The sequence below is a fragment of the Pseudorca crassidens genome, chromosome 14, assembly GCF_039906515.1.
Source record: "Pseudorca crassidens isolate mPseCra1 chromosome 14, mPseCra1.hap1, whole genome shotgun sequence".
Classification (NCBI taxonomy): domain Eukaryota; kingdom Metazoa; phylum Chordata; class Mammalia; order Artiodactyla; family Delphinidae; genus Pseudorca; species Pseudorca crassidens.
The window spans coordinates 60683156-60698776 of NC_090309.1; the positions used below are offsets into that span (position 1 = coordinate 60683156).

General features: G+C 42.5%; 1 protein-coding gene across 1 annotated transcript in view; it reads right to left on the reverse strand.

Annotated features, from left to right (window-relative positions):
* Positions 1 to 15621, reverse strand: part of TMEM178A (transmembrane protein 178A) — a 248029-nt gene that overhangs the window by 164533 nt on the left and 67875 nt on the right. The window contains exons 5-6 of the mRNA XM_067703195.1: positions 10216 to 10338; positions 6878 to 7004 (exon numbers count right to left, since the gene is read on the reverse strand). The gene's annotated coding sequence lies outside the window, so the exon portion shown is untranslated. The remainder of the gene's footprint in view (positions 1 to 6877; positions 7005 to 10215; positions 10339 to 15621) is intronic.

The window sequence follows — 15621 nt, forward strand, 5'->3', positions numbered from 1 at the left end:
TCAGGTGAAGAAATCACTCTGGCTACATTGTGAGAGGCAAAGGTCAAAATGGCTGCAGATAGACCAGTAAGGAGGCTTTTACAGCAATCTGGGTGAGAGATGATGGTAGCTTAGGATAGTGGGAAAGGACGAAGGGAGAGGAGTATGGATTCAGGAGAGGTTTAGAAGGCAAAATTGAATGTGAAGGGTAAAGCAGAGGAAAGGGTCCTGGAAACTCCCAAGTTCTGGCCTGCTTAACCCTTCAGTGAGATAGGGAGCACTGAAGAGATTTGAAGTGGGGCCGGGGGGAGATCAAAAACTTGGTTTGGGGACAAAACTATAATTCAAGAAGATACATGCACCCCTATGTTCATAGCAGCACTATTCACAATAGCCAAGACATGGAAGCTACCTAAACGTCCATGAATGGATAAAGAAGAGGAGGTACGTATTATATATACAATGGAATACTATTCAGTCATAAAAAAGAATGAAATAATGTCATTTGCAGCAACATGGATAGACCTAGAGATTATCATACTAAGTGAAGTAAGTCAGAAAGAGAAAGACAAACACCATATGATATCACTTATATGTGGAATCCAAAATACGTCACAAATGAAACTATCTATGAAACAGAGACAGACTCACAGACATAGAGAACAGACTTGTGGTTGCCAAGGGGGAGGTGTGGGGGAGGGATGGATTGGCACTAGCAGATGCAAACTACTATATATAAGATGGATAAACAACAAGGTCCTACTGTACAGCACAGGGAACTATATTCAATATCCTGTGATAAACCATAATGGAAAAGAATATAAAAAAAGAATGTGTATATATATGTATAACTGAGTCACTCTGCTATTCAGCAGAAATTAACACAACATTATAAATCAACTATACTTCAATTTAAAAAAGTAAAATTGGAAGAAAAGAGTTTGGTTTTGGATGTGTTACATTTTAGATGTCTGTGAGACTTCCCAAGTGGAAATGTTAAGTAGGAAGTTGGATACGTGGGTCTAGAGCTCAGAGGAGAGATCTAGGCTGGGGAAACATTTTTGGCATGAATAAAATATAGAATAAGGAGAGAAGAGTGTCCAGGAGTGAGCCTTGGGTGTTTTAATATCTATTGACTTGAGAAGAATAGATAAGGCTACAAAGGAGATAGCAAATTGGCTGTCAGAGAAGATAGAGGAAACCAGAAAAGTCTTGTGTCACTGAAGCCAAGAAAAGACAGTGGTTGCAGGCGGAGGAGTGGTGAACGGGGTGGACCACTGTTGGGAGGTCAGGGAAGAGGAAGAACCTCAGCACAAGCTGTTTGGTTGGGTTGATGGGTCAGGACCCAACCTGACAGTGACCTGAGGAGTGAGTGGGAAGTGAACAAATAGAGTCCACAAGTATATTCTTTCTAGAAGTCTCTAGAAAGGGGAGAAGAGAATGTGATGGTTTGAGAAGAAGGTACGGTTGGGATACGGTTGTCTCCACTCATCCCACTCCACTCTCAAGGGGAGTCTTGAGTATGCTTTAAAGCTGACAAGAAGAATCCAGTTGAGAAGAGACTGAAAATAAAAGCATGAGGAGAGAACATGCAGCACCACAGTGGGATAAGGGGCTAAAAAGGATACATGGCCAGGGACTTGCCTTTTGGCCAGGGAGATGACGCAGGAAGAACTGCCTGGTCACAAGGTGGTCACAAATGGTAGGACTCGATGTTATGCCAATGCTGGTGGAGAATGAAGCAGCTGTGATCAAAGCTCTGTGTTTCTCCCTGGTTTAGGCTTCCAAGCCAAATATTTGTGAGAAATTGGTACGGTACTACCAAGAAATCTTAGCTCAGGTGTCCCAGAGATTGGATCCTTGCCCCAGATAGAAATAGCAGTAGTCGCTGTGGGTGGGAGTTCTTAGGGTTCTCTTCTGAGTTGAAATCCAGACCAATTATTATCTGAGGAAATGATATCAGGTATGTTTCCTCATTCAGGTCACAAGATTATTTCCCAGAACCATAACATTTTGCAAATGAAGAAACTGAGCTGCATCCCTAGCTATGGCTCATCTCAACCAGAATGGAAGAATTTGGAGTTTGCACGAGTCCAACTTTCCAGTGTTTTCTAAAGTGTAGAATACCAACATGGCTTGAAGCCATCGTCTGGGACACAGTGTCTTCAGACACCCACTCCCAGGCCTTATGAAGTCACAGCAGTGAAGGAAATCCAGTTTGTCGCGAGCATCTGCTAGGTGCCAGGCTGTGTGTCAGTCTCATTGGCAGGCATCATCTCATTTAATCCTCCTAACAGTCTCTGGATCTGAGCTTCTACCCAAGAGAAGAGAAATCTGCTTTGACACCTTTCTGAGAGCTCCAGGCTGGTTCTTTTACTTCCCTGGTGGCCTTCACGTATGGCTCCAGGCTAACCTGGCCTGCCAGGCCCATGACAAAGTAGATGTTTGAGTTTATGGCAGCACATTTCCCTGAGCTTTTCCATAATTCTCCCAGCCAACCCAAGTGCCAGGAAAGGTCTGTATTTTTATCTCAACTTTCCTTTCTTCCAAGTTGTGTTCCAGACAAATATTTGTGGTCATTGCTCAATGAGACCAAAGTACACAAATGTCATGTGCTAATTAAAAAAAAAAAAAGATAAAAGGCAGGAGGAAGGATTTTCTGAGTACTTACCAGAGACCTAATACATTACTTTTTAAGCCAAGCAACCCAAGCTTAATTCCAACCCCCATTGTCAACATCCTTCCATCTCTCAACTGACAGAACCAGAGCAAGCCACTGAGCAGGGCTTCGAGGAGGAAGTGAGGTTTCCAACAAATAGAAGGCAAACTTCTTCTCCTCTCCATTTCTTAAAGACATATTTTGTCTGTGCTTGGCCACTAGGGACCCTTAGGATCAACAGTTTCCTTGTTGCTAGTCCCCCTACCATAACTGCAACACCTCCTATGAGAATATCTCCCTAATCAGCTTTTATGTTCTGAATTTCTATAAATGTTTCTTGGTATCTTGTTTTTCCCAGTTTTATAATCAGGTGATATAAGCATAAGTAGAATGCTGACCACTGACCCCAAACTCATAAAAGCAATCCCTAAACAAGTTTGTTCCTAAGAAACAGCAGCTCTGATTCCAAAGGATACTCCTTCACAGGGCAAATAAACATGATGTGTCTGTAATTCCAGAGGGCCCTAAGGATTGCTGAAGTGGGTCAGGGATTCAGAAGGCTGCTCCATTCCCAACTGGGAGGAATTCCTACTTCCTTCCCTCTCCACCCTTTGCCTGCCCCCAACTCCCCACACTTCCTCCGAGTAAAAATGAGGGAGGCTTTCCTCCTCCAAGTTTGCACCCACCTGTCCCTGAGGTCAGTAATGAATCAGTCAGTAACAATGTACTGAATACCAGCTACATGGGAGACTAGATTACCTTTCATTACCTCTGTCTGCATAGCTCATTAAGAATGAGGAACATAACTCTTTGAAAACACATACTGTAGAAATGCTGAATAATAATGATAACTATTAATAACACATCAGCCTAAGTGGAAATCGAGTTTTACTCAGGTGGATAAAATTACCTGCAGAGTACAATACATCTATGGAATAAAGTGAGTCAGCACCCAGACACTTGTGCTGTTTGTAACAGCGATATTCTTTATTCAGTTTGTAAGTCACACCTGGCATTCAAAGCCTGTTTCTCAAACACAAGGCCCTTGAAAGCTTTTCCTTTTTAATATATATGCGTCATTGTCTTTTTCACTAGAATAATTTCGAGTTACAGGCTCTTTTCCCAACAAGATCAGGTAGGAAAAAAATGTTGATGTGAACTTATTGTGTGTTTAATTCATTCTTTCCTTCCTTCAGCGAGCATGTGTTGCAGGCCTGCTATGCTTCAGGTATTAGGCCAGGCACTGAGCTACCAGGGTTAGCAAGACACAGTCATGCCCACAAGTTGCTCACAGTTTAGCAGGTACCTACCCAAATTACAGCAACTGTTACAGGTGCCATGACAGACATCTGTGAAGTCGTTACGGTAGGGGCCCAAAAAGCCGATAAGGTGGGTTCTACCTATGAAAGGTCATAAAAGACTACAGAAGAGATGGAAAACAATCGCTTGGCCAAAAATGCACACCCTTTCAGATTCACATTCAAGCATCATGTTTCAATGCATTTTTTCATTAAGTGACTAATCTCTCTAAATACAAAAGGATTTGTTATTTCTGGCAGAAATGATAGTCAAGCTTAGGAATTGCAGTACTGGCTCGATCAATATGTGAGATGTTTTTAATTGAGGTCTGTGGTTTGTATATTCTTCTATAGAACAATCCACAATTGCTGTCAAATTTTTCTATTCTCAGCTGGCTGATCTACAACCAAAATAAAGCAACAGTTTCAACCCATTCTGCAAAAATCTTCTGGCCCAGAATCTACTAAATTTGCACATCCTAGAGTAGTGACTTCACTATTTAAAATATATCTGGTGAAATTTGAATAATCTCTGCAGCTTAGTTAATAGTTTTGTACCAATGTTAATGTCTTCATTTGGAAAATTGTACTACGGTTGTATAGAGTTAAAATTGGGAAACTTGGGTGAGGGAATATATGGGAAAGCTCTGTACCAGTTCTGCAACTTTTCAGTAAATTTAAAATTAGTTCAAAATAAAAAGTAAATAATACATGTGTGCGTGTACAGATGCATTTACGTTTTTATGAGATCAATGCTACACAAAATGTGTTTCATAAATTCTTTTTTTTTGGTGGGGGGCTTTGAGTCACCCATCCATGAGGTCTTTTCTCCAAGCAGTTTCTTTTATCTCCGTGAAGATTTTATTTATAAAGTGCAGCTTATTTATAAAGTGCAGCTGTTAATATCTACTTTTTTTTACTTTACATTTTTTTAAACACTTTTTAAAAAATAAAATTATTTTATTTATTTTAATTTTGGCTGTGTTGGGTCTTCATTGCTGTGCACGGGATTTCTCTAGTTGTGGCAAGTGGGGGCTATTCTTCGTTGCGGTGCGTGGGCTTCTCATTGCGGTGGCTTCTCTTGTTGTGGAGCACGGGCTCTAGGCACACGGGCTTCAGTAGTTGTGGCACATGGGCTCAATAGTTGTGGTACATGGGCTCAGTAGTTGTGGCACGCAGGCTCAGTACTTGTGGTGCACGGGCTTAGTTGCTCCGCGGCATGCGGGATCTTCCCGGACCAGGGCTCGAACCCGTGTCCCCTGCATTGGAAGGCAGATTCTTAACCACTGCACTACCAGGGAAACCCTACCCTTTTTTTTTTTAATTGAAGTACAGTTGATTTACAATGTTGTGTTAGTTTCAGGTGTACAGCAAAGTAATTCAGTTACATATTATATATATCAAAGAATATATATAATATGTATTATATATATAAGAATATGTATTTTTTTCAGATTATTTTTCCATTATAGGTTATAATAAGATATTGAGTATCGTTCCCTGTGCTATACAGTAGGACCTTGTTATTTATCTATTTCATATATAGGAGTGTGTATTTGTTAATCCCAAACTCCTAATTTATCCCTCCCCTCCTCAATATCAAAAAAAAAAACCCAAGCAAGCCAGTCAAAGAACGGCAGAAGACCTAAATAGACATTTCTCCAAAGAAGACATACAGGTGGCTAACAGGCACATGAAAAGATGCTCACATCACTAATTACTAGAGAAATGCAAATCAAAACTACAATAAGGTTATCACCTCACACCAGTCACGATGGCCATCATCAACAAGTCTACAAATAATAAATGCTGGAGAGGGCGTGGAGAAAAGGAACCCTCCTACACTGTTGGTGGGAATGTAAATTGGTACAGCTATTATGGAGAACAATATGGAGGTTCCTTAAAAAACTAAAAATAGAGTTACCATAAGATCCAGCAATCTCACTCCCAGGCATATATCCAGAAAAGGTAAAAGCTCTAATTTGAAAAGACACATGCACCTCAGTGTTCATAGCAGCACTATTTATAATAGCCAAGACATGGAAGCAACCCAAATGTCCATCAATAGATGGATGAATAAAGAAGATGTGGTATATATGTACAATGGAATATTACTCAACCATAAAACAGAATAAAATAATGTCATCTGCAGCAACATGGATGGACCTAGAGATTATCATACTAAATGAAGTCAGACAGAGAAAGACAAATATCATATGATGTCACTTATATGTGGAATCAAAAAAATGATACAAATGAACTTATTTACAAAAGACTATTATTACTATTACTAATCAGACTATTACTAATCAGAGAAACTAAATATGGACACTGAAAGCAAGCATTTAGAAACTTTTATAACATTTCCACAATATTTAAGCATATGATTGTTTTCCTAAAAGTTTATTTTTATTGCCTTTTTTAAAAGTATCAATCTATATGAGTCAGAGTTCTCCAGAGAAACAGAATCAACAGGATATGTGTGTGTTTGTGTGTTTGTGTGTGTGTGTGTGTGTGTTTATATATACAGAATTCCTTCTTGCTCAGGGGAGTTCAGTCTTTGTTCTATTAAGGCCTTCAACTGATTGGATAAGGCCCACCCATACTATAGAAGCAATCTGCTTTATTCAACTACTGATTTAGCTGTTAATCTCATCTAAAAAACCACTTTCACAGAAACATCCAGAATAATGTTTGACCAAATATCTGGGCACCCTGGCCTAGCCAAGTTAACACAAGTTATCACATAGTCCATGACAGGTTGGAAGACAGTTTGAGAAGCATTGTACAAGACAACTTTTAGTAGTCTACCAAATAGTTCCATTAATAAAAAATCATTCAGACTAAGAATGTTCATTTTATGTGGAAACAGGGGAACTACTGTGAGCAGTGCCCTGAATGGTCTGGGGGAAAATAAATAGAATCACTTTTCTATACTCACCATTGAGCTTAAGCCATTAAAATCCACCTTTGCCCTTTGAGACAGTTTGTATAGCTCTAATCTTGAGGTTCCCAAACTTTCCCAATTCACAGCATCTTAGTGTCTCAGTAATTTTTTCACAGAGCTCCTAGGCCAAAAGAAAAAAAAAAACCTAACATAAATCTCATTTATCCAGTAGAAAGTTCCCAACAACTTAGCCATTTGAAAATATAATACACTTAAGTTGAAAGAAAAAATATTTTTATTTTGTTCTTAACCACAGTTATTTATAAGAGGATATGTATGCCAGGCATTGAATATTGTCTCTCAAACCTTGGAACCTGTATAGACACCACCAGTTATTCACCTCGTATTCACACTGATTTTCACTTACTACTTGCATTTTATAACAGCTGCTGAAAATCCAGCTTCTCAAAGATAAGACATCTTTGAAAGGAGTGCAGCACAATCTAATGTTGAAACTGTGAACAATCTTGACCAAGTAGCTCACCTGGTGGCCAACAAATGTCAAGCATCACCACATCTCCCTCAACATTTAGCCTATGCCACGGGATGTCCGTGAGTTTGCTGTGGTGTCCTGGGCACCTAGCGCATAGTTTGTGATTCCTGGCTCTATTCTTTTTCCATTTTTGATTCTATTTTCCCATTTGTAAAATATAAGCACCCACTTTAAGTGTCTAGCAACTACCTCTGTTAAAGCTGGGATTAAGCAGAATATAACATTTACTGTCATGTTATAACTCTGACCTTTCACTGCTAGCACTCAAGAAGCTGTGTATTCCATCCTCTGTTCTTTGTCTCTGGTAAAGGCTGTAGCGGATGAGAAGGCTCCCAACGGCCAGGCATACCAAATATGTGTCTCGGAGAACAGAACAAAATCTTTTGCTCTGTTATACATTTAAATAAAAATACAGTTTTTAAACAAGTTCATAAATAAATACAGAGAACAGATGGGTGGTTCCTGGGGGAGTGAGGGCGGGGGACAAAATGGGTGAAGGAGGTCAAAAGGTACAAACTTCCAGTTATAAAATTAATAAGGCATGGGTATATAACGTAAAGTGTGGTAACTATAGTTAATGATACTATATTGCATATTTGAAAGTTGCTAAGAGAGTAGATCTTAAAAGTTTTCATCACAAGAAAAAAATGTTGTAACTATGTACGGTGATGGATTTAACTGGACTTATCATGGTGATCATTTTGCAATATATACAAGTATCAGATCATGATGTTGTATACCTGAAACCAATAAAATGTTACATTCAGTTATACCTCAGTTTAAAAAAAAGAATACAGTTTTTAACTCATGATGTTATCTTTTAACAGATCATTAGATCAAGACTGAAAGCAGTACAAAAATAAGTAGAATTTGGTACCTTTCTCCTAATTTTTAACCATTCTCAATCACATTTTAATCTAATCCTGATTTTTCTATCCAATTGTATTTATTTCACTCACCCTAAATTCCTGTCCCTTGGGTCATGTAAATGGCTCTAACAGGAGTACTTTGGGACTTAAGCATGGCTTGAAATCAAAGCCTTTGTTTTTTTCATCTGGGTCTATATGTTCTCTTCATCATTATAGTTGTCGTCATCATCATAATATGAACAATTTATCCTATTTGGCTGGCACCAACATTTGGAGAGATGGCCTCCCTCTGTCTCCTGTTTCTAGCTTTTCCTGGCTCCTTTTCCATAGGCAGAGGCAAGGGGAGAAAGAGAGAGACTCATATATCTTGCACTCCCTGCAAGATTGTCTCTTCCTGGCAACAACAAAAAAGCCTTTCTCCTTCTCTGCCTCTCTCCCCACTCCTTTTCATAAAGATCCCCTATGTTCTTTTATCTACTGTCTATTACCACCTTCATATAGTTGATACCACCTACCTCTGATATTAAGCTACTGTCTTGTAATGGAAACTACATTCCATCGCCAAGGATAAATCCAAGCTTATCAGAATATACTTTTTAAAGCATATTTCATAATAAACAGCACACAATTGTAGATAGCGGCACAGAGCCACTGGGACTCCAGAACAGGTATCTGATGCCGGAACGCAGGAGAGCAGTGCCCTTCACTGCTGCTCCCATTTCACCCAGCCTGATGTTGAACTCCCCCCTTCCTTCTTGCTGGAGATTTTCTATAAACCAGATGTCAACAAATATATTGGATTCTTTATACTTTAATCTGTTTAACATTTCGAAACTGTTGAAAGAGTTGGGCACATTATTCATTTCAACTATAGCTACTTTCTGATTACCTGGGGAAGGGATTAGCAGGATACCTGTTTGAAGCAAGGTATCCCAGAAGCTACCTCACTGGGTTTAAAATCTAACTGGTACACAGCCTTCAGTGGGAAGACTGATGGAGGGCGTTCAGTAAAAATTAAGGGCCTAGGAAACACACAGGCCCCCAGGCCAGAACAAAGCAACTGAATGATGGTTCCACCTGGGAGTCGAGGTGGGAGTTTTTCCTTGCCATGCTCCTGGGGACAAAAGTGAAGTCAAAACTTCCTCGCAGCGGTGACGAATTCCTCATCAGAGGGCCTCCCGCTTTTGCCAAGCTGATTTCGTGAGTGGTAAATGAAGTGGTCCTCAAAGAGAGAGCTCATAGAGGAGGAAACAGGAAAAGCACAACCGAATCCCCAAACATGCCCCACATAGTGAAACAGGAGGAACTTTCAGAAGTGATGAGAGAGACCAGCCTAACCCCAGCTCTGTCTCAGACACGTTTTCTTTCTTCCTGACTCATCAGGTTTCTTTAGGAAAGCCTGGTGAGAAGGGATTAGGAAGCAGGCGAGGGAGCCAGCCTTTTCTGGCAACACGGGGCTTTGTGATTTCAGATTCTGCAAGTCTTCAAGAACAGACTCGGTGTGCTAGCATTCTAGGCTGGAGGTCAGCAACAGTTCAGCTACAATGAAGCACATGAGATGGCTGCTGCTGTCAGCCAGAGACCCAAGGACTTTCCTGGGGCTGCACCTCTCTGGAAGTTTGAAGCTATCGGGACAGGTTTGCCTTCTTGAAAGGTGCAAATGTCACCAGCCAGGAGTGGCAACCTTCTTGAAATGCGCAAACGTCACCAGCCAGGAGTGGCAGATGCCGAGAGGCATCTGAAAACAGATCTCCATCTGGTAATGGGTTAGGCTTCCTGGGACGCAGATTAGAATAGTTTGAAATAAAGCGACGGAAGCACCGGTTTGGCTTTTCACATATTGTTATGGTCTGTGGGTCATTTCCTGCCTTTGGAATTTATTTCCTTTCCAGGTTCAGCAGAACCCAATGAATACAAGAAAGAGATTGGGAGTTTCCTTTGCCTGTAGCTCTGTATCTGTGAACTTGTACCTCTGAGATGGGTGCCTCTTCCCATCTGCTCTCACTGAGCCCGGTAGGAGGGAAGCTTTAGGAATGGGACAATAAATGGGGAAGGGAGCCATCTCCAGTTAAGTCAGATGAATCCTCTTGTTCCTAGAAAACAAAAAGGGAAAGAATCGATTGGGAGGGTGCAAAGGATGCTTTATGTGGGGCAGCTCTTTACTATCAGTATCCCGTTCAGGGAGGGACACAGCCCCTCTCGGAAAGAGGCCGACACCAGCTCCATGTAGTTAGGTCCTGAGGACAGGTTGCTTCACAACCATGACCTGTTTTGTTTTATTTTACTAACCTTCGTTTCCCACTTTGTCCCCCCAGAGATTTAACGTAGCAACAACTGTCTTCCTGGCAGCATTTTAATGCTCATTCTGGGCACTTTGAAGCTGATGTGAATCCTTACTGCAAAATTTCTCCACAGCTCCCAGTATGCCCTGAACAGCCGCTGTAGTTCTGCAGTGCAGGGACGCCCCAGAGGTCGGGGTGAACCGTGTAACTCAGAGGGCCGTAAGAGCTGGTCAAAACTTAATGCAGAGGCTGCTGCCACTGCCGTCTCTCTTAAGTCTGAAAAGGTTTGTCTCTCTGGAGAGTGATCCACAGTCACAAGTTCCTTCTGAAAAGCCAGCTCATGCAGGCCTTGCTGTCAGGAGGAAGCTCGTGGAGTCTGTTCACATGTCCACAGCCCAGCTCTCTCTAGACTGAGAGATCAGAGTTCACAGCTTTAGAGGAAGGGCTAATTTTTGCCCCAATCCTCAGCCTAAGCACTGCTAAATTGGCAGCAAGTGCGCTGTCAATGCAAAGGAAGGGGCAGCTGGTGATCAACCTTGATCCTGGTGGCCCCCTCCCCCATTCCCAGAAACAAGAACCAGAACACTCTCCACTGCCTTGACAGGAAGCCAGGAGAGAATCAAAGTGACCTTTCTGAATCACACCGTCTCATCGTCTCATCGGGTGTCCACAGAAATGGTCTGTGACCTTCACAGTGATGTTTCCAACACTGAGGAAGTTCCAGGGGAAGTAAGTAAGTGGCTAGGGGCAGACTTGGCTCTATAAATAAGCAGCGTCAGAAACACCTGTATGGTATGATTTGCAAAGCAAGGAGAAGTCTGCTGAAGAGCCCCATTCTTCCTCTACAAAAGAGCACTCTGGAGGATTAAGGCATTGTGTTTCCATGTAAAAGTGTAACCTGGGACTGGTTAACTTTCTACGCCTTTGCTTTTAAACTTTAGAGAGTCTTGGTTGCACAGGTCTGGCAGGAGGCCAAGGATCTGCATTTTTTATCAAGCCCACCTGCTGATGCTGGTACAGGTGGTCTGTGGCCCATACTTTGTAAAACTGTGCTGAGAGAATTGTGAATTATTGTCATATTAACATGGACTAACTGGTGATACCTGGATTCCAGGCCAGGCTTTGGTGCTCTGTGTGGGCAAGATAGTTTAATTCTCGGAGACTGAAGGCCTCAGGACCAGATGGTGACCGCTATAAATTTAGGTGGAGGCTGGTTTCTAAAATTATGGCTCAAAAGCCTGCAAAGTATGAGGATGGGTCCACAGGGTCAAAGAGGGCAGGACTTCTGCAGCATGTCCTGAGCACTCACTGAAGTTCTGTGGTGCAGAAAACCCCAGAGGCCCGAGAGGACCCTCTGACCTCAGGGCTGCAGTCCTGATATCCTACATCTTGGGGTACAAGAACTGAAGGAATAGATATATCTCCTTTCCTTGCCCTCAGCCATTTCCAAATGGGAAAAAAGAAAAGGGAGAAAATAGATTTATTCAGTGCTTTATATGCCTTTATATCTTTTAAAGTCTCAAGTAGCCCTAGTATCATTAGTCCCATTTTGAAGATGAGAAAATTGAGGATTAAAGATGTTGCACAACATTGTACTTCAGCTATACTTCAATAAAAAATAAATTTAAAAAATCACAACATTGTGATTCAAATATACTTCAATAAAAAATATATTTAAAAGTAAGATATCGGATAACTTTCGAAAATTCCCAAGGTCAGATGACTACTGAATGCTTGAGCTGAAATTTGAACTCCTGTCTACCAAAGTCCAAGTTCCATTTTCTTTTCACAAAACCATTCATAACTAAAAGTTATGCTGTGACCGTTCTGAGGGCCTAGATGTTTTGAGACCCTCAACATACCCTCGCCTCTCCCTGACCTTCATCCATACCGGTTACCCACTCTGTTTCAGAATCTCACCTCATCTTTTATCTTTATTCCATCCCTGGTCTGCAACCAATCTCTCAGTCCTGCTCATGTCTTATTACCATAAATTCTTTAGCCCCAGGGGTGAAATATCGTCACCTCTCCTGGGCCCAGGAGGACTTTTCTGATCCATAATTACTCCAGCCAATGACTTTAAGACCAGTGGGTCCTAGAGAACCCAGGATATCGCCAGAGGTTTCCACGGACTGAGAATCCTCAAATGCTTGAGTGGCATCCATGTATTTACCGATCTGAGACCCCTCCCCTCAATCCCAATCCCTGTATTCCCTATGCCCCACCCCCAGATCGCTTCTCAAATCAGGGCAGAGATGCAGGAAACCTGGATCAGCTGTTGCCCTTCTATTAGGAGGAAATGCCGCCTCAAACCTCAACTTCCTAGTAACAGTGATTATTCTGGAATGCTGGGCACCCCCTAGTGGGAGTAACAGAGAGAAAAGACAGACTTTTGATGCTGTTCTCAATAACCCATCCACCCCCAGCTTCCTGCCCCTCAGCTGTCTTTGCCTTTGCGCCCATCTCACTGTTCTTGAAATGATTCATTCTTCCCATGATGACTGGGCCTTTTGCCCCATAAAACCCTCCCTGTCTTTACAGACATAATGAACTAAAATTAAGCAGAAGGCAACTCAGGCAGAACAGCAGGAAAAACTTCCTATAGTGAGAGCTCTTAAAACTCTAAAATTCCTTATAAGGCAAACTACGACCTAACTGCACTGGGAAAACAATAGAGAATATCTCGGAAAGATAATTTTGGAAGTGGGGAGGATAAGGGAAAGACTGCTTTCCTGATTTCGAAATACATGTTAATACACACGTCTGACCCCCTCAGCCTGAACTGAAGACTTACATTAATGCCCTGTACTATGTTTAATGCCCTGTGCTATGTCTTACCTCTTCTAAGGCCAAGGGAACACTCAACATTTACCCATTTTGGAATAAACTGATAAAGCCCTGTCCTAGCAGAGGGGCAGTCCATCTGTGGACTGGGCGCTGTAGACCGCTGTGGGACATTCTGAACATTTGTCACTATCACTCACTCTTTAAAGACCCTGGCCATAGCCCCCCCTCCCACCCCATGACAGGGGATGAGCCCTATTACATTATAATCAATAAACCATTTTCTGAGTACCTACAATACACAAGGCTCAGGTAGACCCGATCTTATGCATTTTAAAGATCTGCCCACATCTAGTTTAGTCCTTTGTCCAAAAAAGGGCTTTAACAAAAAAGAGAGAGAGAGGGCTTCCCTGGTGGCGCAGTGGTTGAGAGTTCGCCTGCCGATGCAGGGGACACGGGTTCGTGCCCCGGTCCGGGAAGGTCCCACATGCCGCGGAGCGGCTGGGCCCGTGAGCCATGGCCGCTGAGCCTGCGCGTCCGGAGCCTGTGCTCCGCAGCGGGAGAGGCCACAACAGTGAGAGGCCCATGTACCGCGAAAAAAAAAAAAGAGAGAGAGCGCTAAAGTTTTCAAGTGCATGCATTAAGAATTCTGGGCATATTCACAGTCCACATTTTAGTTAAATACCTCATCATTTGCTCACTGGGCAGGGGTCAGCCAATCTCATCCTGCAGCCCAATGCCTGTCCCTAGGGGATGTTATAATTGCATAGCATCTCACCTCTATGCTTTTGGTTGTTATGGTCTTACTTGTTCCTGGATTTGAGTCATCAACTCATTAGTGCCCATTCAAGTTAACCTTTCCTGATAAGTTCCCTGAAACCTTGCTCATAATGCTAGCAATTCCAGTGCAGAATTATCTCTGCTCTGGCTTCTGCCTCATCTTGAACCAAGTCGATTGGACAGTCTAATCTCCCAACGGCTTACAATGTTGATCTCTTTCAGCTTTTCTTTCAGAGCCATTTGATGATGTTCATCTCTCCGACAACCAAGAACTTTGGAAAAATCTCTCCCCTCAGGCATTTCCATTTTTGTGTCCTTGCAAACTCAGCAGAGGCCTTTCACGAGGAACCTCCATGGGGGGTTAGAGGACACACTGGACCCCAGTTCACGGGACCTCTGGGAGGCAGAGAAAGGTCAAGGATGCTCCATGGTCAGCCTCTCGGGCCTAACAGCAGAAGCTGGGACTCCTTCCTGCATAACTTGGGCTTCAGTTAAAGGCATTTTTTAGTCTGGAGACCTTTGACCTCCACTCTGAATGGAACACTCGAAGGGTGAAGTAAGGTTCTCTGTTGGCAAGAAAGACACACTGATCTCTGGCCCTGGTGTGTCCGCCAACCTGGAAAGACACCCAAACTGTGGTGAGTTAGCTGAGCCACCTAGAGTGCTACTTACTGGCAGAGTCAACCATTCCCCTTCATGTAAGCTGGCCTTGACTTTAGAAGAAAGGGTAGTGATGTGTTTATGTGCTCAGAGGAGAAAACACTATGGAGAGAGAATGAGAATTAAAAGGGATAAACCCAACTAGAGGCTGCTTTGGGTGACTGGCCAAGAAATCATAGAGAAGCTCTGACAGTTAGAGGTATAGGAACTTCCACTACTTCTGTCTCTATTTTAGAAGAAATAAAAATTAAATCATAAATCTAAAGATGAAGGTGCATTCATTTGGGGAGAGGAACAAACAAGCTGTTACATTTCAAACAGATATCAGGGCTGCAAAAAATGAATACTTTTAACCTGCTAGTAGAAGGGCTTCTTTCCTGAAAGTTATCATCGATTAGACACCAACACCAAAGAGAAGGTTACAAAAAATTCTTTTTCATGCAGGTTAAGAGGCATTAATTTGGGCTGTCTGTAGTTAGCTGGATTCCTAGTACTGGATGCTTTCCAAGAAGAAGAGAAAGGTGGGCAACCAGAGCAGTTATGCGAAATTCAGGTGTGCACTTTGTGGGTAAAGGTGAGGAGAGTGTGCTTCAGCTGGCCCAGAGCTGCATCAAACAGAAAGCAATGGTTATGGAGTTTGGGGGGTGCCCAGCGGTGATGGGGTCCCTGGATCAGGCCTTGAGAGACCCAACATTGAGCCCCCATGGCAGTGCTTGTGGGCAGGGGGAGAGGTCTAAGCTGCCTGCCAGTACCTACAGCAAGTTTGACCGATATACATTATCTGCTAATATCCTCAAGGGAAGGGAGTTATGTGCCAGCTGTTAACCTCCCAGGAAAGACAGGTGTGCAGCGCTTAGATGGCATTCAAGG